Here is a 26,148-nt window from a genome sequence, read left to right on the forward strand (position 1 = left end):
TGAGAGGGTCTCTCTGCAGAGTCAGTATGGATGTGGAGCAAGCACACTAAATGTCCAGGTAACCCAATGACCACCCTTGGCGGAACAGGTGCCCTCGTACACCCCAGCCAGCACTGAGCCTCTGGAAGCCAGGAGCTCTCATGGCTATCTTTCGTCACTCCTGTGTGTGGTCATGTTCCTGGGTCTGATTTGGGCCCTGGCAATCCAGACCAAAGCCTCTAGGTTTTGTGCCTAGGCCATTCCCAATGCCGCCTGCATCCTCGGGCAGACCTAGGATCTTGGAGGCTATTGTCCCATTCCTCCCAACTTGTGGGATGAGATTGCATCTGTATGCAGGTAGTGGGGTCCTTTCACTTGGAGAGAAGTGCAGCTCCACAAAGAGCAATGGCAGGTCCAGGAAGTCCTATGTACAAGGATTGGGCTAGTAGCCTATGGGAAGAGCCCACGCGATGAGCAGGAGGTCAGCCTCAGGTAGTAGGGTCATGGATGTTGCCCTTGTATTTAGAGTGGAGGTGCCTCCAGAATGCCCCTGCCCACTGTCCTTGAGTAGTCACTTCAAGGCCCATTTCCTGAAGGCCTGTCTTCCATGCTGCTCCAGGTGACCTGCCACGATCGGGCTCCTGTCGTCATCCGCAGGGCCCTCGAGCTACACTTGCTTACTCAGGAGAAGCCGGAGGAATATGAGCTGGGCCAAATCATCTCTCACCGTCAGAGTAAGTGGGACAATCAGATGACAGAGAGCAAGGGTCAGGATGTGGACTCAGGTCGACTCTTAGCACCAAAGAGCAGTCTCTGACCCCCAAGAACACTCCAACAGGGTGTGTTGGGCTCGTGCACAAAGCCAACTGCACTTCTGCTGGTGTAAGCTCTCCAGGTGTTTTGGTATACCCCAGTGGCTAGTGCGGCTCCCCACCAGGTGCCCTGCCCAGGACATGAAGACGCGTGCAAAGCTGACATCATTGAGGAGTGAGGAGGAAAGCCTCTTTCCAGGAGCAGTATGGTTCTGTGGTCTGAGATAGGAATGGTTTCAGAGGAACATGGGAATGCATGGGCTAAAGATGGAACGGGCATTTTGTGGACTGAAGCAGTAGGATTGAAAGCCTTCTGTGTGACCAGAAAACCACTTCCTGGGCAGAGCATTGCCAAGATTCTAGCAAGCAGTAACAGGATGAAATTGGGAAGAAAACACAGCCTGGGAGACAGCTTGAATCATCTGTTTTTGCATCAATTCCATGGTCTTCCGCACCTGAGTCCACTAGCCAAGGAGTGATCCCAATAGCCAGGTTATGATCCCTAACTAGAGTCAGATGAGGGCTTCCTGAGCACGTAGCCACAGAGCTCATCTGATAATAATGTCAGCGCTTTTTCATTGGTTGGTTGGTTGGCTTTTGTGAGCCAAACACCTCAGCAGCCATTATCCCAGCCTATGTACGCTGAAGACCACCATCCCAATGAGTTCTAGGATCACTTGTCTCCTATCTTAACCTTCTGTTAGGTTAGTAGAGTCTATGGAAGAGGAAGTCTGTCTGGAGCCTTGGTAGCCTAAGAAATTCATAGCAGAGATCCCCACATCCAACCCAGAAGGGATGGAGAACAGGCTCTAGGTTAGAGGAGGGCGACAGGAAAGAGGTGTTCAGAGGAAGGAGAAGCTGGCTGTTGTATTCCCCCACTCGGGGTCATGGCACCACTGGGCCATACACCATGTCGGAGGGAAGCAGTCCCTTTGCTGGTCTTTGGAATCATTGTTCTCAGGAGGGCAGCATTTGGAATGTGGCCTCCATTCTCAGAAGCCTGGTTCACATGGAAGCAGGCTCCACCAACGCAGAAGCGTGGCTCTAATGTGGTATCCGTGCTGGTCAGCCTGTCCTCACCGTGGCCATACTTGAGAATCCTAGGCCTTTTCTCTGGGTTTCACAACTTTCTCTTTGGTTGTGCACTGAGGCTGTCCATAAAGCTCTAGTGTGTGGCAGTGGAGAGCTCCTCAGCCCTTGCCACAAAGGCATAGACTGGGAGAGAGAGAACAAGGCTGGGAGAGAGGGAGAGAGAGAAAGACGGAGAGGAGAAGGAGGACCTCTACTTGGAGAATTGAGGATTCAGTGGAGCCAACAGGGACAAGGTACTGGTGCCCAGGGCGCACTCCTGTTTAGGTCTTCCTCCAAGCATGCTCCACCTTTCTTCCAGTCCCTCCCACCTCCCAGTAGTGTATTCATCTTGAATGAGAATTTCATGTTGACATCAGAGCACTCACCATCCAATGCTTCCTTCCAAACCCACCTGTGAAGATGGCTCATGTGGGGTCTGAATCTTCGGCACTTTTGTGGGAGATTTCAGATGCAAACCCTAGTGGTGTGCTTTGGCAGACACAAGAGGACCTGGGATGTTTTGGAGTCCAAAGCCTTTGGTAGGAACAGACATTAGGTCTGTTGAAGTGCTCTGCCTAATTCTTCCTCAGGGAGGACTGTGGAGGCTGTCTTGTTGGTATTGGTGCTGAATTGGAGAGCTCTCAGGTGTGTGGCTCAGTTCGTTTCTGGCACAGGCTCTCAGATGTTGGGGTGTCCCAGGGAGCACCTCCTGAGCCACCTTATTTTGTACACCCCTCTCTCCCCAGAGCTGAGGATTCCAGCGCAGGCCAACGTATTTTACGCAAAGAACCCTCACACGAAACCCAACTTCGTGCTGAGGAAAAGGAGCCTCTCCCAAAAGAATGATGAGTGGATCCAGCCTCAACCTCCCTCTCATCCTGCAAAGAAGGCTCCAGCCCTCCTGAGGATGCTTGCAAAACCATTCTGCTGCTGTGTGCCTGGGCGGGGCTGAGGCAGCCCAGGAATATTTACATTGATTACTATTTGCTTCAAAGTTTGAATCTATAGTTTGCCATTGTCTTTGACCTTGTTTAGTAACACAGTTGTTACTCTATCCTATATTTGTTGTTCCCATTAATATATTATTATTTTAAAATATATATGTTTTTGTTACCTGATCTACTGTGATGATTTGTTACCTGATCTACTGTGATGGTTTTTGATCAAAATTGTGCATTTGATGATAATGAATGCCATGCATTTAGGAACCTGTAGACTCTAGACAATGAATGAATGTCTACTGTTGCATGGACTGGTCTGCAGAGTCCTGTAGCATTTGAGCTTGTGTGAGGGCTTCATAGGGCTTGCAAAAAGTCCGGGTCAGATGGTCCTGCATGAAGCTTAGCTCCTAGTGGTCTCCTCCACAGCATAAGGGCCAAGGAGAAACCCACTTCCACACAGAAGATGGGAAGCTACCTTATGAAGGTGATCGTAGGTGTGGGACCCTCTTGCTAGGACCCTTTTTCTATTGGGCCAAAACTGTGCTCTGAATGTGATTGCTGAGAAGAGCTTGGAATTTCCTGATTGAAACAGTTCATGCAAGCTGCTTCCACTTGCAGGAACAAAGTGTGTTCTCGTTGAGCACTTTGGGGTGTCCCAGGTTGCACTAGAGTGTGTCAGAAGCACTTGTAATGATTGGCATTCACGGTTTCACATTGAAGCCTCTGTGCCATCTGTCAACCACTGATGGCTGCAAGTGGGTACCCTGCCTTTCAATGAGTTTTCTGAAAAAGTAGGAGTTTTGAAGAACTGATCTTCTCAGCATTCCCCTTGCCTCCCCAAGTTGGGTGATGTCAATTATACAGGCTTCCTTGGGAGCACACATTTTATATTGAGCTGGAATTGGACTCTGGATGCGATTGCTGAAAATAGCTGGGGAATGGGAGAATGGAAGCTGTTTGCTGCAAGCAGTTTCAATTTGCTTTGTTGATTAACTTTGTTGTAAGTGAGCACATGCTATTTTTTTTTCCTGTGGACCTAGAAGAATTCAAAACTGCTTCTTACAGGTGACAGGCATGCTTACACATTGAAGCCTCTGTGCCATTGATAAAAAAAAACAATTCACTCATGTGGGCACCTGCACTTCAAGTGAATGTTGTAAATGAGTGTGACAAATGGATGTCAGTGAGACTTTGGAGAACTGATCTTCTCAGCTGGTCCTCTTTTTCACTGCACGTTGGTGATGCTAGATTCAAGAGATCTCTTTCTGGAACCCTTTGTGTTTCATGCCTGAACTGTGCTCTGAAAGTTCTTGAGGAGAACAGCTTAGAAGTGCAGAAGTGAAGCTGTTTGTTGAAGCAGCTTCAAGTGGCACAAGCTAACTTGTTCTCAGTGAGCACATGGGGATTTTCCCTGGTTGAAGCAGTGTGAATGAGAATGGCTTCTCAGAGCTGGTAGGCATGCTTGCATTTGGCAAACTTTGCCATCTGTCACCCAGAGTTCCTTGCATGAAACCTACATTTCCAGTGTTTTCAGAAAGGTGTGATGAGTGGGTTTCCATGGAATTTTGTGGAATTGATCTTTTCAGGCAGTCCTCATTGCCTTCTCAAAATTGTTGATCCTGGTGCAAGGGCTCTCTTGTCAGCCAACATTGTATTTTGGGCCTGACCTCGGCTCTGAATGTACTTGCTGTACTTCCCATCTTTCCTCTCTCTGGTCCACTCCTCAGATCCCATCCTTCTTTCAATAGGGCCTCATCCAGGAAGCCTGCCCATGTGCCTCCCACTTGATTTCAACTTCTCCAGTGCACTTATTGTCAAAGCAGAGACTCCCAGGAGAGAGGGCTCTCCATTCTGCACACTGAAATTTCTCAGCAGGGAGGACTCCTCCATGCTTGGATGGCGGGGCTGCAATCACCTGGAAGGTGGAAATAGGAGGCTGGTGGTGTTCCTAGCCAGGATGCTGGTGACTGCAGTGCATTTAATCTATGGCCCTCAAGGAGGTTTATGCTGCAGATTTGTGTACTTCTGCATCTGTATGCACACAGTTCTTCATGTGGGGAAAAAAGCAATGTTCTCAATGTTTGCTTTATATTATACTCAACTGGTAATTTACAAACCCCAGTGTCCCATCTTAGCCCAGAGCCATTCCATCAGCCCAGGGCCAGTGGGTGGTCCAGCGGTCAGTACTATGCACAGCTCCCAGGTGGCTCCAGTGTGTAGCTGAATTTGAGAGCCAGTGTACTGTAGGATTTGCCCTTGAGGTTAGAATTCATTGACTTCCTCTTATGTCATTTCACTGGTTCAGGATATTCCTTGTCTCATGGACTATTCTGTGAAATCTTCAAGTTAGCCATCTCTGGTCATTTCTTCCCTTTGATGGCACCTGGTTCAACAGCTTGTTTTTGGGTGGGGTCAGTTATGGGCAGTCCTGGGTCACAGAGAGGGACAGGAAGACCCTAATGTGGAATGGTGGTGTAGAGAGTAAGGGTGGGGCCAGAGCCCACACTGTGGTTAGGGTAGGGAAGGGATCTGAAGAGACTACCTTGAAAGCGAGCTCTGGCTGCAGTTAACCAGGAATCAGGGCCTGGAAATGGAAGCCATGACAGGGCTTCTGACTAGAAAGGACACATCTTTCTGGGCTCAGTTGGAGGTCCATCGAGGCAGAGGAAAAGAGAGAGGATGCAGGAGAGGGGGATGGTCTAGATCACAGAGCAGCTCCGTCATCGTATCTTAGAGAATGGATTTTTTTCTTCTAGTTGTTGGTAAATGCTAATTCCTTCACGTGTTACATTCACATCCACCTCGTCCATTGGAAAGGCTGCTCAACCACCACAGGCAGTGGTATCTTGGTGGATGTGTGCATTCTAAAAGGAGGTGAGGTTGGCGCCAATAGAGTGTGTGGGCGCTCAGGCATTGGCAAGCTTGCTTTGGAGAGTGAATCCTCTAAATGTTATTGGGCTGTTTTTGAAAGATCGTGTGGTTTGGCTAGACCTAGAATGCTTCCACACAATTTAGCATGGTGTATATTTTAGAGAGCATGATCACTGAGGGGCAGGTTGCTGGTGTGAAGCCGTGAGCATTAACATCTATCAAGTTTCTCACCTGGAGTTGGCTACCTACAACTGGTGACAGTTTTGCTCCTACGGAGCAATACTGAACAAGTCTCTGGGCCAGTAATCTATTGCTGAACTCCATCACCAACAAAAAGACCCTGAGTGAAGGTGAGGACCAGAAGAGCCCGGGAACCACCTGACAGCAGCCCTGAAGTCCTGAGCTCTGGCACATCATATGCCAACTCAACTGGGTATCAACCTCTTCCTGGGCTCATTAGAACTGTGTGCTTCAACTTTCAGAAACAAATGCAGAATGACAGAATCTTCTGTGAGGACACTTTTCTAAGTCTGGTTTGCAGCACGTGTTCTAAGTATTATTTGCAGCATGTCTTCACTGGAATGAGTAGTCATTTGGCATTCTGTTGTACTTAAAATTTCATGAGATTCTGTCGCTCCCACCTGACAGATCCCTTTCTAGAACAATCTTGGGGCCCTGCTGCAGGGACACCCAGTGAGGATGCTCGAGGAAACCTTTCTGTCCAGGAACGCGGTGGGGCTGGTGAGGGCTGGGGTCCTAGGGCGAGCTGGCTGCGGCTTTTTACCTGAAGTCCCCCTGTCCCGCCCCTTGATGATCCTCCTGGAGTCGGGCCCCAAGTGACTTCTCCCTTGGCAGCCTTTGGGAGGCACCGAGGAACTGTCTGGGGCCCTGTCCCTGAGGGCAACAGGGCTTTCAGTGTTTGCTGACTTGAGTTGTAAGGATTTTGTAAGGAGGACTCCAGCCCTCCACCTCTACCCGCAGACATCCAATGGATGGCTAAAGGCAGAATTAGAAGGGCAGCATCTCTGCCTCAATATATGGCCCATCCATCCCCTTTGCCTGAGTCACCTTGGATTTGTTACTGGACCCTGCTGGCTGCATCAGTGCCCACCAGCACAAGGAACAGGCAAAAAAAAAGAAAGAAAAAAAAATAAAGAACTTTGATCAAACTGGGGAGAAGCAGCCAGAAGGCTTGGAAGAAGCCCCTGACCCACAGAAGTGGTTACAGTTTATAGAAACAAAACCCAAGTGATCTACATCCGTGAATTTCCTTGGCCTGAAGAAAAGCAAAAATGGGAAAAACACAGAAAATGCCTAGGCAGATGGCCTGTGCCCAGGCTTGAGGAAGGGCGGGACCCATCTTAGCTTTCCTGGCTCCTGAGGTGGGCGTGGGGTTGCAGCCCGTCTCTATTTTCAGCAGAAGAAAGTTGCTCTTAATTCAGAATCCAGACCCCCACCCCCATGCAGTCTGTTTCATGTCCCAGGAACAAGGTCTGATTGATGTGCATCTGAGAGCCAAAGCAGGTGACACAGCTCTCCTGACAAGGCACCACCTGGCCAATCCAGGGAAGATGGACAGACCTCAACTGGTCAGGACCACCTGCTTTGGCAGCTGTGCAAAGCCCAAGCCCTTGCCCTCATTCCCCTCTCTATAAAAGCTCCAAGTCATTGTCACCCCCTGAAGACAGGCTAAGATGTGGGTCCCCTGCCTTCCCCGTGTGGCTGCACTGATAAAAGTTCCTTTCTTGCTGGGCATGGTGGTGCATGCCTGTAATCCCAGAGATTCTCGGGAGGCTGAGGCAGGAGGATCACTTGAGGTCAACCTTGGTGATTTTGTGAGACCCTCAGCAACGTAGCAAGACCCCTTCTCAAAACAAGAATAAAAAGGATTGGGGTGTACTCAGTGGTAAGGCACCCGGGTTCAATTCCTAGTCCTTTACCTGGAGCTGAAGCTCCCTGCCTCCTTTTCTTTTGCGGGTTAAAGCTTCCCCTGTGCATTCAGTCTCATTGGGCTTGGAGTTACCATTGACCCAACTCATAAGTTCCCATCTCTGGTATCTCCACCTCCTCTTGGTACTGGGGATTGGACCAGGGGCTCTGCCACTGAGCTACATCCTCAGCCCTTTTAATTCTTTATCTTAAGACAGTGCCTCAATAAGTTGCTAAACCTGGCCTCAAACCCACAATCCTCCTGCCTCAGCCTCCTGAGTCACTCTATCACAGGTGGGTGGCACTGTGCTCGGCCTGTGGTTGCATTTGGATGCAGTCCAAGCTGCTGCAGGTTTGAGGAATGTTCTGTGGGCATCTATATAACAGTACCTGAAGGGGGCGCCAGACCCTCTCGCTGTTTTTTTCTGTGGATGTCTGCCTGGCCTGCAGTGGGTTGGTCACAGGACATTCAGGAGAGATCTAGGGCACTGGGCAGTGCCCTCCATCCAGCAGGTGACCTGGCAGGAAGAGCCCTTGCAGCAGGGAAGTGGGGTGGCACTCTGTAGGTGAAAGCACAGAGCTCTCTGATGACTAGTGACTAACACAATGTGAAGCAGAAACATCCCATGAATTTCATGTTCAAGTACAAATCTGGCTAGGATGACTGGATGGCATTGCAATCTCCTGAAGGTCCTTCTTGGATTCATACAAAAAGAGAGAGCGAGGGACTAAGGGGCAGGAAGGAAACACAACTTTTTCAAACACTGAGATCTGGAGTCCAGCTCCTGCCATGTAGTCAGTGAATGAATAGATAATAATTGTTTTTATGGGACCATGTGACCTGGGGCTGCTCGGCTTCCTGTGGGCCCTCAGCATCCCTATGTATAAAGCAGGGGCACAGACCAAGGGTGCTGTCAGCTTTCTGTTGCTGTGACAAAGCATCTGAGAGAATCCCCTTAAAAGGAAACAGGGTTTCTTTTGGCTCATGGCTGCATAGGTCTCAGTCCATGGCACCTTAGCCCTGTTGCTTTGGGCCTGTGACAGCACAGTAGGACATCCTGGCAGCTGGAGCACATGACAGAGGAGGCTGCTCATCTCTGGGTAACTGGGAAGAGGGTGGGTAGGACTGGGCTGGGTCCCAATATCCCCCTCAAGGTCACACCCCTAATGATCTCATTCCTTCCAGGAGGCCCCACCTACTAAAGTTTCCATTATGTCCCAAGGGCCACAGGCTGGTGACCAAGCCTTTAGCACATGGGCAATGGGGACATTTGACATCCAAACCACAATACCAAGTGATCATTAGCTGGGGGCTAACCCCCGGTCTCCGGGCCAACCCCTCCCCACAGGCCAGGCCTGGGGAGATTGACTGCATTCTGCAGGACACCCACTGTAGGCAGCTGCCTCAGCCAACATGGAAGTCCTTAGCAGAGGCTCTTTTATTTCACAGGGGGTGGTACCAGTGATTGATCTCAGGGATTCTTGACCACTGAACCCCATCCCCAGCCCAATTTTGAATTTGATTTAGGCTCAGGGTCTCACTGATTTGCTTAGTGCCTTGCCATTGCTAAGGCTGATTTTGAAATTTTTGATCCTCCTGCCTCAGCCTCCCGAGGTGCAGGGATTCCAGGAGTGCACTACTGCGTTGGCCAAGGGGCTCCTTTTGGGCAGTGGGGTTTCCTTGGAGAGAAAGCTGACCCTGTCCTGGGGTCATCCCTGATTTGCCCACACAGCAGTGCTTTGTTACTTTTTCTTTTCTCTGGAGGGCAACTCAATTCATACCTAGTAAACATAGCCCCACAGGTTCTCTGATTAAGAATAGTGCAGAGCTGGGGGGCAGTGGTACATGCCTGTAATCCCAGACACTCTGGAGGCTGAGGCTGGAGGATGGCATGTTTGAAGCCAACCTTAGCCATTTAGTGAGGCTCTGAGCAACTCAGTGAGACTCTGTCTGTAATGAAGTATTTTAAAAAGGGCTGGGGATGTGGCTCAGTGGTAAAGCACCCCTTGGTTCAACCCCTGGTACCAAAAGAGAGAGAGAGAGAGAAGTGAAGAAATAAGGGAAAACAAAACTCAAGCTAAGATCTTAACCCTGCAAACGCAGCTGGTAGAGAAACGTGCTGACTTCAGGGCTATGAGGATTCACCTCACCAAGACTCAGGTAGCAAATGCTCTCCAAACCTGTCACCCTCAGGGCTGGGTGAGCTCCGCGGTAGAGCACTTGCCTAGCATGTGCAAGGCCCTGGGTTCAATGCCCAGTGCGGCAACAAAAAGAATTTCAAAACCCCATGTGATCCTCAGGTCCAGGGAGAGCAGTCAGAGCAGCTGTCTGCCCCTGAGACTGGGCCTGGGAGGACTCACTGGGAGGATGCCAGGGGGCTCATCAAAGGTCCGGGGAATTGCCACCAGTGCGGCCAAGGTCACTCCTAGATGGCAAAATGAAACCTGTGAGCCACGTTTTCTGTGACTCTCAGGAATCCCTTCCACACCTCTGTCCTTAAAACAGGGAAGAGTAATAATGTCACTCAGTCCCTTTGTAGTGCTGGGACCACAGTGGTCTTTAGAGGAGATCTCATGGCTGCCCTGGGTCACCCCCTGCTTCACATCCCCTTGGTGACCAGTGGTCTCTTCCCACCTGAATGCTGTCCAGACCCGACTCCTGGGGTGCAAGCCTTCCCCTCCACCCTTTACCAGTGCTCACCAGCTGCCCTGGGGCATGGGAGGCTGTGACCCAGGCTTGGGTAGGGCTTCCCCCTTAGCCAGAGCCGTCCTGAGAGCCCCAGGCTGCAGCCCCAGCCTGGAAGTGGCTGCCTGGAACAGAGCAGGAGGTTGCTCCCTGTGGCCCCTCTGGCCCCTCTCTTCCTCCTGTGGAAGGAGCATGTGAGGAATGGCTTGTCCTTAACCCTGTGCAGAAGCTTCCAAAGAAACCGCTTCAAAGCCCTGGAGCAGGGGAGGGTTTTGAAAGGTTTGTGGAGCCATCTGAGAAGAAATGGCAGAACTTCAGAGATGAACAAGAGAGCAGGAGTTCCAAGCCTCTTTCGATGGAGTTTCTAGCAAAACAGGATGTTGGTTGCAGGAGCCAGATGCAAGCCAGGCTCAGATGACCCCATGGAGTACCATCAGGCGACCAATGGCCACTTGAAAACTGTATCGTAAAAGAGCTTCCAGTCCTGAAGCGCAAACTATGCCAGGGGCCTCCAGGCTAAATGACAGAAGCAGGCCCACAATGACACATGGCCTGTGACCTCACTCATGGAGAGTATAATACAGATGTACCATAGAAGTAGAAAACATTATTGTGACCAATATTTTCATAATGATGATTGTTAGGATGGCCTTTCATGTTGGTTGTGATAATTGACAGCTGTCATTTTACAAATAATGTTGATCAAACGCTCCCTCTGGGCCATGCTCTAGGCCAGCCACTCTACCTGCCTTGCCTACCTGATCCTCACAGTGTCCCCAAGAAGCCAACACAACAAACCAGAAAGCACAATGTCCCTGCTAGCAAGTGCAGGACCTAAGTCTTGAACCCAGACACAGAGACCAACCAAATTCAATGAAATATTTACTGGAATACTGGTAGAAATCTAGGAGAAGAGGCTGTGGCCTAGAAATGGGGAGGGTTGGCTTCAATCCTCAAAACCCAAAGCTGTCAAGATGGTTCAATTGACCATCCACGTTAGAAACTACTCTCCAACGAAATATGCCCCAAACATTGTCAAAACAGAGGGACCGATTGGGAGGAAATGGCAACCCAGTAGAATAGGAGGCACGAGGAGAAACACAGATGAGCACTATGCACGGGAGGAGGTCACTGGAACACAGCTGGCAAGAAGATGAACACAGGCTCAAATGATGTGTTTTATTTATTTATTTTTTACCCAAATTAAGGATGTTGATAATATGTGCTGGGAGGGGATAGGAAGATAAGCTTTTTTCATACACTTTGGAGGCACATTTAACATTATCCATGAAACTTAAAAAATGCACGAATGCTATGCTCCCTACAACACAGAAATTCAGGTCTTGGGACGTGCCCTGGGAAGCTCCCAGAAGGAAGTTCATTTCAATGCCGTGTTAAATTATAAGACGTGTACAATGCAATGGCCATTGGCAGGAAGTCTGTGGCCACAGTGAATAAGGAGGCACGTGCTGACTGCAAGTTCTTAGGACCTGTGGGTGGAAAGAAGACCCTGGACCACATGTTTCAGCTGTGGGACACAGACACAGCCCTGAACATAGGCTGGTCCAGCGGCACTGTGCATCTCTCCAGATCCACACGGTGTGGAAACCGCAGCCATCACTTGGCTTTAGGGACAGTAGCTGAGGTGATTTTCTTTTCTGAGAGATAGGGGACCACGGGTGACTCCCTAATAGACAGATGACCAGAGCCACCTCTGGGGAGAGTCTGGGCCAGGAGGTGATGGGAGAAGAGGAATTCGATCATCTGTTTCCATTTTTCTGTGATTTGGTTCAAGTGGTAAAGCCCTGCTATTTATTAATTAATGGATCAAATAGGTTCATCATTGTTTTAGAGTACAATTAGGTGCCTTCAAACTTTAGGCTACATGGGCACATTTGAGAACGGTTCCAGCCATTCTCTCATCCTTTGGGTCATTCCCCTCCTATGTCCTGTGAGACATTTTCTATGTGAGGCTTGAAGAAGAAGAAGAAGAGAATATTCTGTAAAGAAAACCTTATGATCTGTGCATTATAAAATTGAATGGGTTCATTCAGAAATCAGAAGTTCTATTGAAAGCTCTTTGCATGAGGCAAATAAAACTTATTTTTAGGCATCCTGGTGAAGACAAGGTTTTATCTTTTTGTCTCATGTCTGTGTTTTTCTTTTTATTTGTTAGAATGAAATCCATAGGTTGGCAGACCATTCTATCAGATGTGTACCTAGATGACATTTCAATTACCCACTTTTACATGGTAGACATTTTGTACATGAACACTGCCTGTCTGCAACTTTTTTTAAAACAGGACTGGGCTCAGGAGCCCAAATACCAATGTTAGCTGGAACATGTTCTCCAGTTTGGCCTATCTGTCAGTATTCCCTGAGGTCATCTGTTCCATGAGCTTCGTTACTCCTGCTCCCTCACCAGCTTTCATAGAAACCACATGCTGTCTATGAGTCAGAGACACCAATCTCACAACATAGCATTCTTTGAGTATCCAAAGTCCCACTTTTCACTTCGCCATGCCTGACATTGTCGGTAATATTTACCGGCAAATGTGAGATTTTCAAAGATCCAATTCTATGTGCTCCTTTCTCAAAGAGCCTTAGGCAGGGCTATAGCATACATAAATATGAAGGAAAGGCCTAGTTTTTAAAATGTCATCCATCGAATAGTTGACACATATCTGAGATATTTTTTTATTTTGGAGGAGGTATTATTTAATAGGGAAATCCAACAGCTACATGATAGTGAAATGAGAAGTCTTGCATCCATTTTATTCTTTGTGATGATTTTGATGAGTAAGGATAAGATACTTCCTTGTTCCAATGAAGATGTTGCCCACTTCTGTGAATGGATGCACCGTGTCACCCACTACTTGCATATCTGCATGTTGTGCTTGACATTACCATCGTACTCGGCAGGTGGCAGAAAGTCAATACTGAAGTTCAGCTCTGGTGTTCTAGCAGCTGTGCTGCAGATCCTTGGTGTGCCACCTTGTGCAATCCATGCTGCTCTGTTCATGTTCCTATTGACTTCCTGGTGATGAGCATCATGGTCTCCTGGTCTTGAGAATGGCCAAGCATTTCTCTGTGAATGTGGAAGGTGGGCATGTGGAAGGCTTCAGGGAGGAGGGATCATTGATCATGTACTCTAATCCATGTGCCTGTTTAATGACCTGTTTTTCTTCTTGGGTTTTAAGGGAGACACTGCCCTCAAACACTTCTGTGCAGCTGGGAATGCAGGCTTCTGCTTCACCTTGAAGGAAGCATTCATGAATCCTTTCCAGAAGACATGAGAAGAGAGAGTGAGCCTCTGGTAACATGCAGGTTCCTTGCATTGCCCATGGGCTAGAGGAGAGAAGAGTTGCTTCATGAGATTTGATCCCCTTTTTCCTGAAAAGTTCCACACGGAGGTGAGTCCCCAGCATGTTTAGACATCATTTCAGACATCTTTGTTGATGGAAATGAATCACACCCCCTGATGATGTGGAAGAGCTGAAGATGGGTTTGCTATGAATTTTCTATTTCATTTCTCAGGGCCTGAGTCAAGCCAGCCATTGTGCTGTCAGCGCATGAGCTGCTGGTCAAATGTGAGGAAGTGGTCTTGCTTTATGAAAACACCATCCTGAGTCAGTGAGCCAGAGGCAGCCTGCAGTCCCTGTTTTCCTGTAAAGGCAGATTGCTGTGGATGGCCTCTGGCCTCATCATGCAGCCCTGCTCAGAGTAGGGGATTGAGGGTCCAGGCAGATCCCAGTTCCTTTTGACCTTTATTGCCATTGGGCCACCCCAGGGTCCTTGGACTCTACCTGGTCTTCTGGCCTGGGTCAGGGCATGTGAGGTTTGGAATCCCCCTCTGTGGCAGGATCCCAGGCCCCCCAGCCACTTGAGGGCAGCACATCCTTCCCTAATTGTGTTAGAGGGGGAGGATTCTCCCGCCCATCCTCATCCATGCTCATCCCTCATTTTGTAGCTTCGCACCTTAGGACCTTTATTCATTGACTTACGCTAAGATGAGTCAATCAGCAGTCTCCCAAGGGTTTACATTGTGGTAATTGACACCGAACATCTGTTTTGTAATTAAACCATTTTGGAGGACACAGTTGAGTGGCATTAAGCATGTTCATGTTGGTGTATAGGCGTCACCACCATGCATCTCCAGAAGTCACGTGGACATACTCTTGCCATCAATGCAGAATTCTAGTGCCCTTGAGGCCCAGGAAAAGAACATTGTACTTTATCTTTTTATGAACCTGATAATTGAGAATCTGAGATAAGTGAAATCCTACAAAATTTGCCTTTCTCTGGACACGATCATTTTCAAGGGATGCAGTTCACCCCCACTCGTGGGCATATCAGGTCCACTGCTAACTCGGCGGGTGTTTCAATTGCACTCTCGGTGACGGTGGTGACTGTGTGCACATGAGCTGTGTGTCCAGCTCAGATCCCAGGATCTAGGGTCTTTGGTTCCACGCAGCCTATAGGTTGCCTGTTCCTCCAGGTGTCTGCAGGCCAGTGGCATGAAGGCCCTGGGCCTGGTGGTTTCTTTAGGTGAGTGCAATACGTGTCCACAGTGTGGTGGGACATGATGGACTATAAATAGAAGCAATGCCTGGATACTCCTGGGATCTCAGTAGGCTCAGCCTGTGTGCTGAGAATTGTTGTGACCTCCTAATTAATGGAACCCCAGAATCCCAGAGAAAAGGGCAAGTCCAGAGCAGTGGAACCTCACTGTCTCTGAGAGAACTTTTGGGGTGGGGGGCCGGGATACATTGATGTGAGGACGCTGATGCAGAGTCACGTGCTCCGAATCCAGGTAGAGGTGCTCAGGAACAGCCTGGGCTGGCACGTGGGTTCCCCACCTGCACACCTGTGGAACATCTCGGGGCTCTGATTAGCACAGCAGCCTGACCACGTGAGGGCATCTGCTGTCTCTGCGTACAGTGAGCTGGGTTTTCTTCACGTCCCTCAACAATTCCACATAACACCAGCTCTGAACCCAGAGTCCTGGGCACTTAGTTGAGGCTCCATCAGCTCCCACCTCTCTCTACCTGACAGAGCCCTCCTGGCTCCCTCTGCACTCATTACATTGAAGATGAAACCCTGGAGGGTGGGACTTCCCGTCATCCAGAAGTTCCCAAACACATTCCACTGTTCCTGGAACTCAAATGGTTGGGGGGGCCACAAGCACCCTGGAATCCATGTGTGGGAACCATGGTAGTATAATCAAGAAACAGGAAGGAGAGGGGTTGGACTGATCAGTACAGATGGCAGGGCCTAGTACAGAGTGGAACGGAGAGTTCTCACCCGGGGTGATTGTTGTGATGTGCACAAATGCTCTGCTGGTGCTGGGGTGCCCGCATGGTTTCTGGGGTCTTGAAAGGCTACAGATGCCCACAGAGTGTTCTCAGATGCACAGTGGGAGGCCCGTTGCAATATGTACATGTGGAAGAAGTAGGAGACCCCCTTAGTGTGGAGGTGCCATCTAGAAGGCAGCCTCACTTCTCTGAAAAAGTTGATTGGAAAAAAAGGGTCCGTACCTGTGCCCAAAGGGCCATATATGCTCCTGGAAGTTGGTGGTGGAAATAGTTCTCCATCCATTAATCACTCCCTCACTCACTAATGTCCTTGTGTCCTTGAGAAAGGCTCTCCCTGTCCTGGTTTTCCTGAATAGAAATCCTCTTGCCTCTTGGGTGAATAGGGTTATGGGTTGTGCAGAGGGTGGTGGTTTACTGAGCATCTTAGAGACTGTCCTTTATGGAGCCTAATGATCCCAACTGGGGAATGAGGCCAGGGTCCTAACTGTGGTTAGTGTGAGGACACCATGGGTTCAGAGAGGGAAAGAAGGACAAGGGAATCTCAGATGTCCCTTCATGGCCCCTGGAGTTAGAGGACTTACCCCTTTGCACCTGGGATCAGGAGACCTCATTTCCTCGAGGACACGCACACTCAGACGTTAATCTTGAGTGTGGGTTCCTTTCTGGGGTCCAGGGCTGTTGTTAGCCACCAGGAATGACAGTGCTCTCCATGCTGAGTGGAGCCAGTTTTTGCCAGGAAAGAGCCCGTGGTCACGCCTTGTGCAAAGCACCCCACGCCAGGGGCTCCCATCCCTACATTCCTGTCCTGAAAGGAAACCACTCAGAGGCAAGGTGGGTCCAACCACCTCCCATGTGTTCACTCATCACTGTGTTCCAGCATCACCCCAGTTCACAGTCCTGATGGGATTGGATGTGGCTCAGAATGTCACCTTCATGAGCTCTACCCTGCCACAGCTGCAGTTCTGCAGTGGGAGAAACTCAAAACCTCAAAACACATGCACATGAAAGAAAAGAGCAAGAGCCAGAGCCCAAACAGGGCCACATGTGGCAAGGACAGCTGGAGTGCCTAGGTTGGGACTCAGAATTATGTCAGTGGGGTGGCATTGCTGCTGACACCAGTGTGATAACAGAGAGCCAGCCCTGCTCATTTTGCGGAGCAGTGTGTTGGGGAAGGCAGAAGAAATTGAGAGGCAGGATTGAGTTTGGCCCTAGGAGGAGGTTGGGTAAAAGGCCAGTGTGAGTTGGAGGGCCTGGGCAGATAGAGAGAGGCCAGGGCACACCCCAAAGCCTGGAGACTGCACTTGATGTCCAGGGTTGTGAAACACCACCTCCCCTCTTACTCACAACTGAGAGCAAGGGGCATTGATGAGTTCAGTTTGTGTGTGGCTGCATCCAAGGTGGCTCGGCTAGGCACCTCTGTTTCCTTGACTCAGGAGGCTGGGAGTCCAGGCTCCACTGAGGCTGGGCTGGGAGGATCGGACTCTGAGTTTATGCCTGTGTTCCTGGTAGGATCCATGTTGGCTGAGCCTCAGTGTTTTTGCAATGAGAGGATGGGTGACTGTCATGTCTTTATCACAGGACACACTTGCTAAATGGATTTGTTTGCTCTGGGGAGGAAAGAGAGAGAAGGGAGTGGTGCTGGAGACAGGGATGCAGACAGGGGTCATAGACTTGGCATAACTCAGTCTTGGAGGTGATATCCCATCACCTGTACCCACTTCAATTCCCATGAATGCAGAGGCTGAGCCCCCTTGAGGTGAGGGGTGAACCGGTTCTGGGCAGCAGGATGCTGTGGTACCTCGGAGTCTCTGTGAGACCCCAACACTAGACACACTTGGCCCTTTTGAAATCTTAGGAGAAGCCTTGGGAAGTTGTATGGCAGAGGGGAGCAGCCTCTGCATCTCAGTCCCCTCCAACTTGCCATGGTGTAGAGAGGGAACTGCAGCCACGATGGGACGGACATTGGCCACGTCCCTGTGTGGGACACAGGCCTGATTGAGTTGGGGTGCATTCTTTGTCTCTGCCCTTCTTGTGATTGTCCCATCTCTACATTTGTGCTTTAGCCACCTGTGAGTCCCATCTCTGGTTTCAGAGAGAATAGAGGGTGTTATGGGCCAATAGACACAATAAACCCTAGAGATTAGATGCTACCCTACTTTCCAGAAAAGACTGGGCACACCATGAGTTGCACAATGATGGGACCAGGGTCCAAAAGCTGCTGAGATGGAAGGACTGGTTGTGAATGCATTTTTGAAGGCTCCAAGCTGGAACTCTAGTGGCACCAAGCAGGGCAGATGCTGGTGGGGATGTTTGGGTAGTTGTTGGTGAACACCTGCGCACCTGAGATGTTTAGGCATGGAGGAGAAATCAGCAGCTCATAGGGCTTTTGAAAGTGGTCTTATGTGAAAAGAGGCTCAGGTATGGGCACAGGAAATGACATCATTGCCTTGACAATGGATCAAACAGAACATGGAACCCTGGTATCCAGGCACCCACTTAACTGACCAAGCCATCCGAGCTCATTTGGTTGGAGAAACTGGAGGGAGAAGGATGTTCTCCTGTGGTTGCAAACAATGCCGAGCCTCAGGCTCCCAGGAACCTCAGGGGGGCCAACTAGCCCTTTTGTGGATGCACTGGGTGAGGCTTCATCTTAGACGCCAGAGCCTCTGGCGATTGTCGCAGAGGAGCTCAAGAGTAACAGTGAGTAGCACAGGGCAGGTGAACCCAGCAGGCCCTCTAGTCTGATCCCTGATGAATGGCCCAGGACTCCTATTCTGACTGTGTGTGTGTGTGTGTGTGTGTGTGTGTGTGTGTGGGTGTGTGTTTGTACTGATGGGAACTGTCCCATTGTGCTTTGACTCTAGTGTATTGGCACAAGTCATTTTTCTGTTTGTCACCATTTCCATTTTAAACCAACATTCTTGGTCCCAACACAGGGTGAAAATGATGAGAACACGGAGGAGCCCTTCAGGGTACAGAGCCTTGAACCTTACAGGCAGGACCAGCTTAGGAATGAGCTCCTGCCTGTCATTTGTGGGAGGAACCTACATTGCAGCGGCAACATGGGGTTAATCTCCTGGGATTCCATCCCCACCCATCAGGTGCTGGATCTCTTGTTCCCAAGGTAAGCACCAGACCACCAAGCCCAAGTGTGTAGCCCCCTCATGCCTGGGTCTTGGGGCTGCCATGTACCTCTCAGGGACCCAAAGGTTTGTGATACCTAATGAGATAGAGGACCACACTCATAGTGGAATGTCAGTCCCGAATGGGACGAGTCCTGGAGGTGCCTGCCACAGCCTTGCAAGGGGAGTGAACTCCGCTCTCAGGCAGAGAAACCATCCTGACTCCAGCTGATCCACAGAGGTCCGTGGAGCAGTCCCCACACACTGGGCACCACAGCTCAATGGTGTGCACTGAGCTCATTCCCAGGTGGACTCAGCGAGGCCAGGTGGTCTTTCTGGTGTGATATTGGCTTTGTGAAGAACGTAGATCTGTGCCAGAGGCGTCTCAAAACTCAGGCCTTGGGAAAAGCACTTTTGGGTTAATAAAGACATGTTAATTTCCATAGTGGGACAGAGCATCCTAGCTGGGACATAGCTGGACAGGGGCTTTGGACATGGCGGCTCCCACACCCAGAGATATGTGGGAATCAGCAGTTTGGGCTCATTCACTGATGAACATGGAGAAAGCACCCACTGTGTGAAGACACGTTTCCAGTCACATTTCATAATTCATTGAAAAATAGGGTGCAAATGACTGCCATTGTGTCCCTTTTCATGGGGGTCAGCCTCAAACCGCAGGTGCCATGAGTACATATCCTACATGTGACTGCATCCCTGACTCCATGGGGCATAAGTGCACGTTGTCCTCTTCAGTGACTATGGTGGACCCCTGGACCAACTTCAACATGGAATGGGCTTGGGGTCAAGAGGGTGGGCTCCTGTTTCCAGAATAGGGACCTGCAAGGTGATTTGACTTGGGAAGGCTGAGGAAAGACTGCTCTCCCCAGTGTAGGGTCAGAGGTTTTCTCTGGAGGCCGTGGTGAAGGCAAGGCCAGGGTTTTGCTGACTCCACACCTTCCTCCCCACAGTGCCTCACCTTCCTTCCTGGGGACCTGGGTGAACCTCTACTCCGAGGCTTCCCATCAGCCTCCAGGCTTTCTGAGTCTGCAGCAGCTGCTATCCATGTGGCTCCTGCTGGGAGGCTTGAACCTGGAACACCAAGCACACCACCTCCTGGCCGCAATTGAAGATGGCAAATCAAGCCAGGCAAAGCCTGAGAGCCAGGCGGACTGTGGTGAGTACCTAAGGGTATATGAGGAAAGGTCCGACTGTTGTCCCACTGCAGGGAGTCTGTATGCCTGGTGTTGGGCTGGAAATTAGGACAAGCCTTTGTCCATTCAGGAAGTGACCCCAGTCTGCAAAGAGGTCCTGTGTGGGCCAAGGGCCTGAGTTCTTCCTGGCAGCAGAGGTATTGTCTGTCTGTGGGAAGGTCAGGGCAAGGCAGTCATGTTGGCATCTTTTCTCCTCTAGCTACAAGCTCAGTTCCTGTCACGGCTCCTCAGCCAACCCCAGAGCCAGAGCCTTCTCCCAGGGAAGGGGCAGAGCCGGAGTCCAGGACATCAGGGGTCTCTACTCGGTCCTCCCCAAGGCCCCAATATAACAAGCGGATGAGAGGCAGGTGCCTCATTCACGTCTACCTGGAAAAGGAAAGGACAACACAGTATAGGAGCATCCTGGTGAGTCTTCGAGCAGGGGAGTCTCCTGGGAGCCCACAGTGGGGAAGACGGAGTCCACAGGAAACACTTTGGACTAGGCCTGTCTTCTTGAACTGGAGCTTCTGGAAGGTCAGGAAGGAGAGCAGAAAGTGAGCAAGAGAGAGGCGGGAGAGCAGCAGCATGCCAGGTCTGGGTGCGAGTGGGCCTGCGTGTTTTGGGATGTGCAGGTCAGAAGTGCAGGAGTGAGTGCTGGGTTCAGAGGAGGTCAGAGAAATATCGAGGGTACAGGCCATCCTCTACTGACCTTGGTATTGAGGAGGAGTATATTGAACCGTGGAGGTTGAAGCACAGGAGTTGGCAGTCATTTTCTTGTGTGTGGGAGGGGATATGTTGCTGGTTGAAGGGAAGGGAGCCATTGTAGAATGATTAGGGTGGGTAGGTGTGGGTCACAGAGAACTGGGGGCCTTGGAGGGCCCCATTAGTGTCCTAGTTTGCATGTATGTGAATAGAGATTTAGCGGCTCTCTCTGCAGAATTTTCCTGGGTGTGGAGTATCCATCATGAGACTCTGGTGTCCACCTCCAGGGGAGCTATGTTGAACCACTGTACCTGCTGGGTCCGAACCTCCTGACACCCTAGCAAGCACTGACACTCTCGAGCCCAGCAGCTTCCATGCCTATCATTAAAGAGTCCTAGTGTGTGTTGTGCCCTGGCTGTCAGGACCAAAGCACCTAGGGTTTGTGCCTGGTCCATACAAAAATGCAGCTGCATCCCAGACCAGAGCAGGGATATGGAAGTGCACTGGACCATTCCTCCCATCTTGATGGGACTAGAGTGTGTCTGTACAAAGTCTTTTGGTCCTTATTCCCTTGTCCCTGTAGGGCATAGCAGGTTGAAGCAAACTCTTGTACTAAGATTGGACTAGAGGCTCATAGGAAGACCCCCACATGATCACATGAAGGCCTCAGGTAGCAGGGTATCAAGATGGTGCCCTTGTGTTGAGAGCTCACTTGTCTCTGATTGTCCTTGAGCACTGTCCTCTGGGTAGCTACTCCCAAATTCCCTCTCTGATGAGCTTTCTCCAACCCTGCTCAGGTGACCTGCCAGGACAGGGCTCCAGTCATCATCCGCAGGGCCTTAGATGCACACTTGCTCCAGCAGGAGGACCCAGAAAACTACGAGCTTCTGCAAATTCTCTCGAACCATCAGAGTAAGTGGAACCATCAGAGGGTAGGGAGCAGTGAGTCACAGTGGGCTCACGATAACTGGGAGCCAGAACACAGTGTGCATTGACCCAGTGCCCAGGATGAGTATGGTGGGACTTGTGCATAAAACAAAGTGTAATGATGGGGCATAAATCTGCAGGTTCTTCATGTTCCCCAGGGGCTGTGGACCTGCCTATCATGTGTTCTTTCCTTGGCCTGAGGAGGCATTGCAAAGCTATTATCCACAAGGGGCCAAGAAGAGAGGCTTCTTTGTCTTGTGTCAAAGAAGACAGACAACCACAGGGTGCCTACTTTGGTGGCCTTTCCTGACCTAGATGAGTACATGAGAAAAGCAGTTCAATGAAGAATCATTTCTGGCTTCCAATCTTTCTATTCATTGCAAACTGAGTTTACTTAGGACCAGAGGCCATTTCTAGAGAGAAGAGTGTGGTAGAATAGAACCCTTCACAGCTTGTAAACTCTTCTTGGAGAGAGAGAGAGAGAGAGAGAGAGAGAGAGAGAGAGAGAGAGAGAAGAGAGAGAGAGAGAGAGAGAGAGAGAGAAAGAAGAAGAAGAAAGAGGAGGAGGAGGACGAGGAGGAGGAGGACGAGGAGGAGGAGGACAAGGATGAGGAGGACGAGGAGAAGGAGGACATGGAGGAGGAGAAGGAGAAGTAGAAAAATGAAAATAAGTTGAAGGAGGAGACCATGAATAAGAAGGTCAAGATGACTTTAAGAAGAAGCATGAGGAGAAGATGAAGAAGAACAAGAACAAGAAGGAGAAACACAAGCCGAACAAGAAGTATAACAATAAATTGATTAAAAATGTGAATGAGAATTAGACTCATGAGGAGAAAATGCAGAAGTGGGGAACTCAAGAGAAATATATATCTCTGGATGGCACAGCCCTGCTGTGGACATCCTCCACCTACGCTCAACACACCTCCAAACCATACCCCTCCAATTAGTGTAGCCCTGTATGAGTGGATGAATCCACTGGCAAGGTGGAGGCACCCACCATCAAGTGCTTTTCCATAAACCGACCTGTGATCATTGCTGCAGTGGGGAGAAAAATTTGAACACATGAGTCTTTGGGGACCAATCCAGATACAAACTCTAGCTGTTTGTCTTTGGTGGGTCCAACGTGAACTAAGAAGGTCTGGGGTACAAGGGGCTATTTCCTTGAAAGGTGTTCCTGTAGGGGACCTCCTGTGCATAGAGGGTCCTCAGGGAGGAATCAGTCTTTGGTGAGTCTTTGGTGCAACAGTAGCTGGATTCGGGGGCTCTCAGGTCTGTGTGTGAGACCTGAGCTGGCAGAGGCTCTCAGTTGTGGGGGATGTTGGGTAGTGTATTACTTGAGTGTCACCTACCACGCCTCTGCCCCTGCCTCTCCAGAGCTGAGGATCCCTGCTGATGGAAACGTATATTACGCCCTGGATGGCAGAGTGGATTATAACTTTCTTCTTCAGGAAACAGCTGCCAGCAAGTTGTTTAAAGTCAAGCCAAAGGAGGTAAACAGCCACCTTCTTCAGTCTTTACTCCTGGTGCCACTCCACATCCTCCAAGGGGACAAGAACCTCAGGTTCTGGATGGATGTTTTAGAATGCCCACAGAGCCAACTGCCAGGCTGGGTGGGGTGCAGGTGCTGGGCTTTGCTGATGTTGTCATCCCCCACAGTTCTTGGAGCCTTCTGTGGCAGTGGCATCCAGGATCCCAGCAGCTGTGAGCAGCAGCTCTGCGGTGGCTGCAGGACCATTGCCCCAGGCCACCCAAACCAATGAGTGGTGCGTGAGAAAAGTCACCAGTAGCAGCTCCTCACTGCTTCACTCCAGCGACCAGGTGGAAGACAGCCGCTTTGTCCACGTCCTCCTAGAGGGACAGAGCCTGAGGGAGACAAAGCGCATCCTGGTAAGCCCGACAGCAGGGCTGCCTCCTGGGTGTCCCCACAGTGGAAGGCAGGAGACACAGCTAACCCTGGGGCTGTGGTGGGAAATTAAGAAGAGAGAGGTCAGTCTTAAGGGCTTGACCTGAGTGGGGAGAGCCTCAGCATGCCCAGCTGCAGCGGTGAGTGGGCCTGTGTATTGTGGGTTTGGCAGGCCAGAAGTGCAGACGGAAGTGCTGTGGACAGATGAAGGCAGAGATATGTCCAGGGTGCAGGCTGCAGTGCCTAGAACTTGGTATTCTCAATGAGTGAGGTTGGAGCAGCGGAGCTGGCAGTGACTTGTCACATGTGTAGGAGGGGGTGTGTTCCTGGTGGCAGGGAAGAGAACCTCCTTAGCATGACTAGGTGTGAAAATTTGGGGTCGGGATCACCTGGGGGGTCATGCCAAACTTCGGAATGTCAGTCTTTGCATGTATGTAAATACGGAGCTAAAGGGGTTCTTGGCAGAATTTCTATGGATGTGCAGTAGACACGCTAATGCTGCAGGTGTCCAGCTGCAGAGGAGACATGTTCAGTGACTGCCAGTGCTGAGTCAAGTACATCATTAGAACCAGACCCGCACCGAGCTTCCAGAGCCCAGGGCCTCTCCAGGCTATCATGAAGCACTCAAGTGCACACTCTTGTATCTGAGTCTGTTTTGTGTAGTGGCAGTCAGGACCAAAATTTTCAGTGCATCTGCCTCTTCCACCCACAAAGGCAGCCTGCATCCCAGAGCACACTTGGTGCGCAGATCCCTGGCCCATTGCTGTCATCTCAGTGAGATGAGAGTGTGTCTGTGCATAGGCAGTTTGGTCCTTTGACCTGAGTGGAATGTGGCTCCCCAGGGGGAGGGGAGATGGCAGGTACAGGCAGATATTTGTACCAGGATTGTTCTAGTAGCACGTTGCAAGAACCCAGGCGGTATATGGAGGCCACACTCAGGTAGCAGGATAACAAGATTGTGCCCTTGTATATGTAGCTAACATTTCTCCTGAATGTTTGACCACAGTCTTCTGGGTAGCTCCTCTAAAAGCCATTCTCTGATGACATTTGTCCCACCCTGATCTAGGTGACGTGTCAGGAGAGGGTGACAAGCCTCATCCGCAGGGCCTTGGACCAAAATTTGTTGCAGCATGAGGATGTGGACAACTTTGAGCTGCTGAGAATGATGTCTCTGCATGACAGTAAGTAGGACAATCAGACAGTGGGGAGACATGATCCACAGTGGGCTCAGGATAACTCACAGCCAAGAGAAAGTGGGCCTTGGCCCTAAAATAGCCAGAGTGTGGTGGGCCTGGTGCAGGAAACCAAGTGCAGTGATGGGCGTGTCCAGTGTGGACGAGTTCAATGAGGCCCCAGGCGGCTGCTGGACCTCTCTAAATGTGTTCTCCCCTGGACCTGGTCTGGCAATGCAAAGCTAATATCGATGAGGGCAAGGCAGAGAGAGGCTCAATCTATCATCAGTTTGGTTTATGGCTCACTGATAAGGATGCCTTCAAATGAAGAGGAGCAGAGCATGGGTCCTGATTGGATCAGCATTGCTATGGACGGAAGCCGCACAGGTCCCAATCCATGGCCAGGATATGAGAAGTCCTGCCTACTCAAGAATGTCAGGATTGCAGCAACTGGGAACAGGACTCAGTGAAGAGGAAGTCAAGGCCAGGGGACAGCCTGTTTGGGTTCTTTTTGGAACAATTCCAAGTCCTCTGTGCCTGGGTGCCCATCTCCTGAAGATATCAGAATGGCCAGGTTATTATTCCTTCCAGCAACAAAGAAGGGCATCTGAAGAACAGAGGCCACAATGCTGAGCTGTCCACAATGCCAGTGCTCTTTCCTTTCTTGTGAGCCCGACACTCCTAGCCTCCACCATCCCAGCCTGTCCACAGTAGAACCCACCATCTGTCGAGCACGTAAGTGAGTTTTCCCATTTTCACACACCGCCTCATTTGAGTTGGCTCTGTCTCACACATGAGGAAGACTGAGGTGCAAGGAGCTGGGCAAGGGGCAGTGTCTGCGAATCTCAGGGACTTGGGAGGCAGTGCAGGGGGAAGGGGATTTCCAAACAGCCTCAGAAACTTAGGGAGACCCTGTACCCAAGTCAAAAGGCCTGGGAATGGTCTCAGTGCTTAAGTGCCTCTGGCTTTATCCCTAGTAAAAAAATAAGCCAGTCAAAAGGAATTACCAAACCGAGAATCTACAAAGGTGATTTCAGAAACAGACTTTCAACCCAAGCATCAGTTGAGAGCAGGCTCCAGACCAGGGGAGGTTTGTGTGTAAAAGACGTCAAAAGGGAGGACTACGGGGGGCCTGGAACCCACTAGGTGTGATGGCATCTATGCCTTATGGCAGGAGGGTGGCAGTGATGCCGGCCCTCTCCTAGATTTTGGAGACCTTGTTTTCATTGGGGAAGCTTTATGGAGGTGGAATCTATTTTAGCAATCCTGGTCCAGATGAGGTGCTGACTACCACAGGTAGAAGCCTATCCAGAATGCGGTGTCTGTTATTCAGTCTTTCCTGACTGTGACAATGACAAAGAAAGGAAGTCACTTGTCTTTGGTCTTGGTTTCACTCCTGGCCATTGATTGAGAACTGATTTCATCTTGGACTACTGAACAGAGGCTGCATCTGGGCAGAAGAGTGTGATAGATTTGAACTCCTCAGGACGCCCCACCATTGCCAGAGAAAGAAGGAGAAGGAGGAGGA

Source organism: Ictidomys tridecemlineatus, chromosome 12 (genome assembly GCF_052094955.1).
Source record: "Ictidomys tridecemlineatus isolate mIctTri1 chromosome 12, mIctTri1.hap1, whole genome shotgun sequence".
Lineage (NCBI taxonomy): Eukaryota > Metazoa > Chordata > Mammalia > Rodentia > Sciuridae > Ictidomys > Ictidomys tridecemlineatus.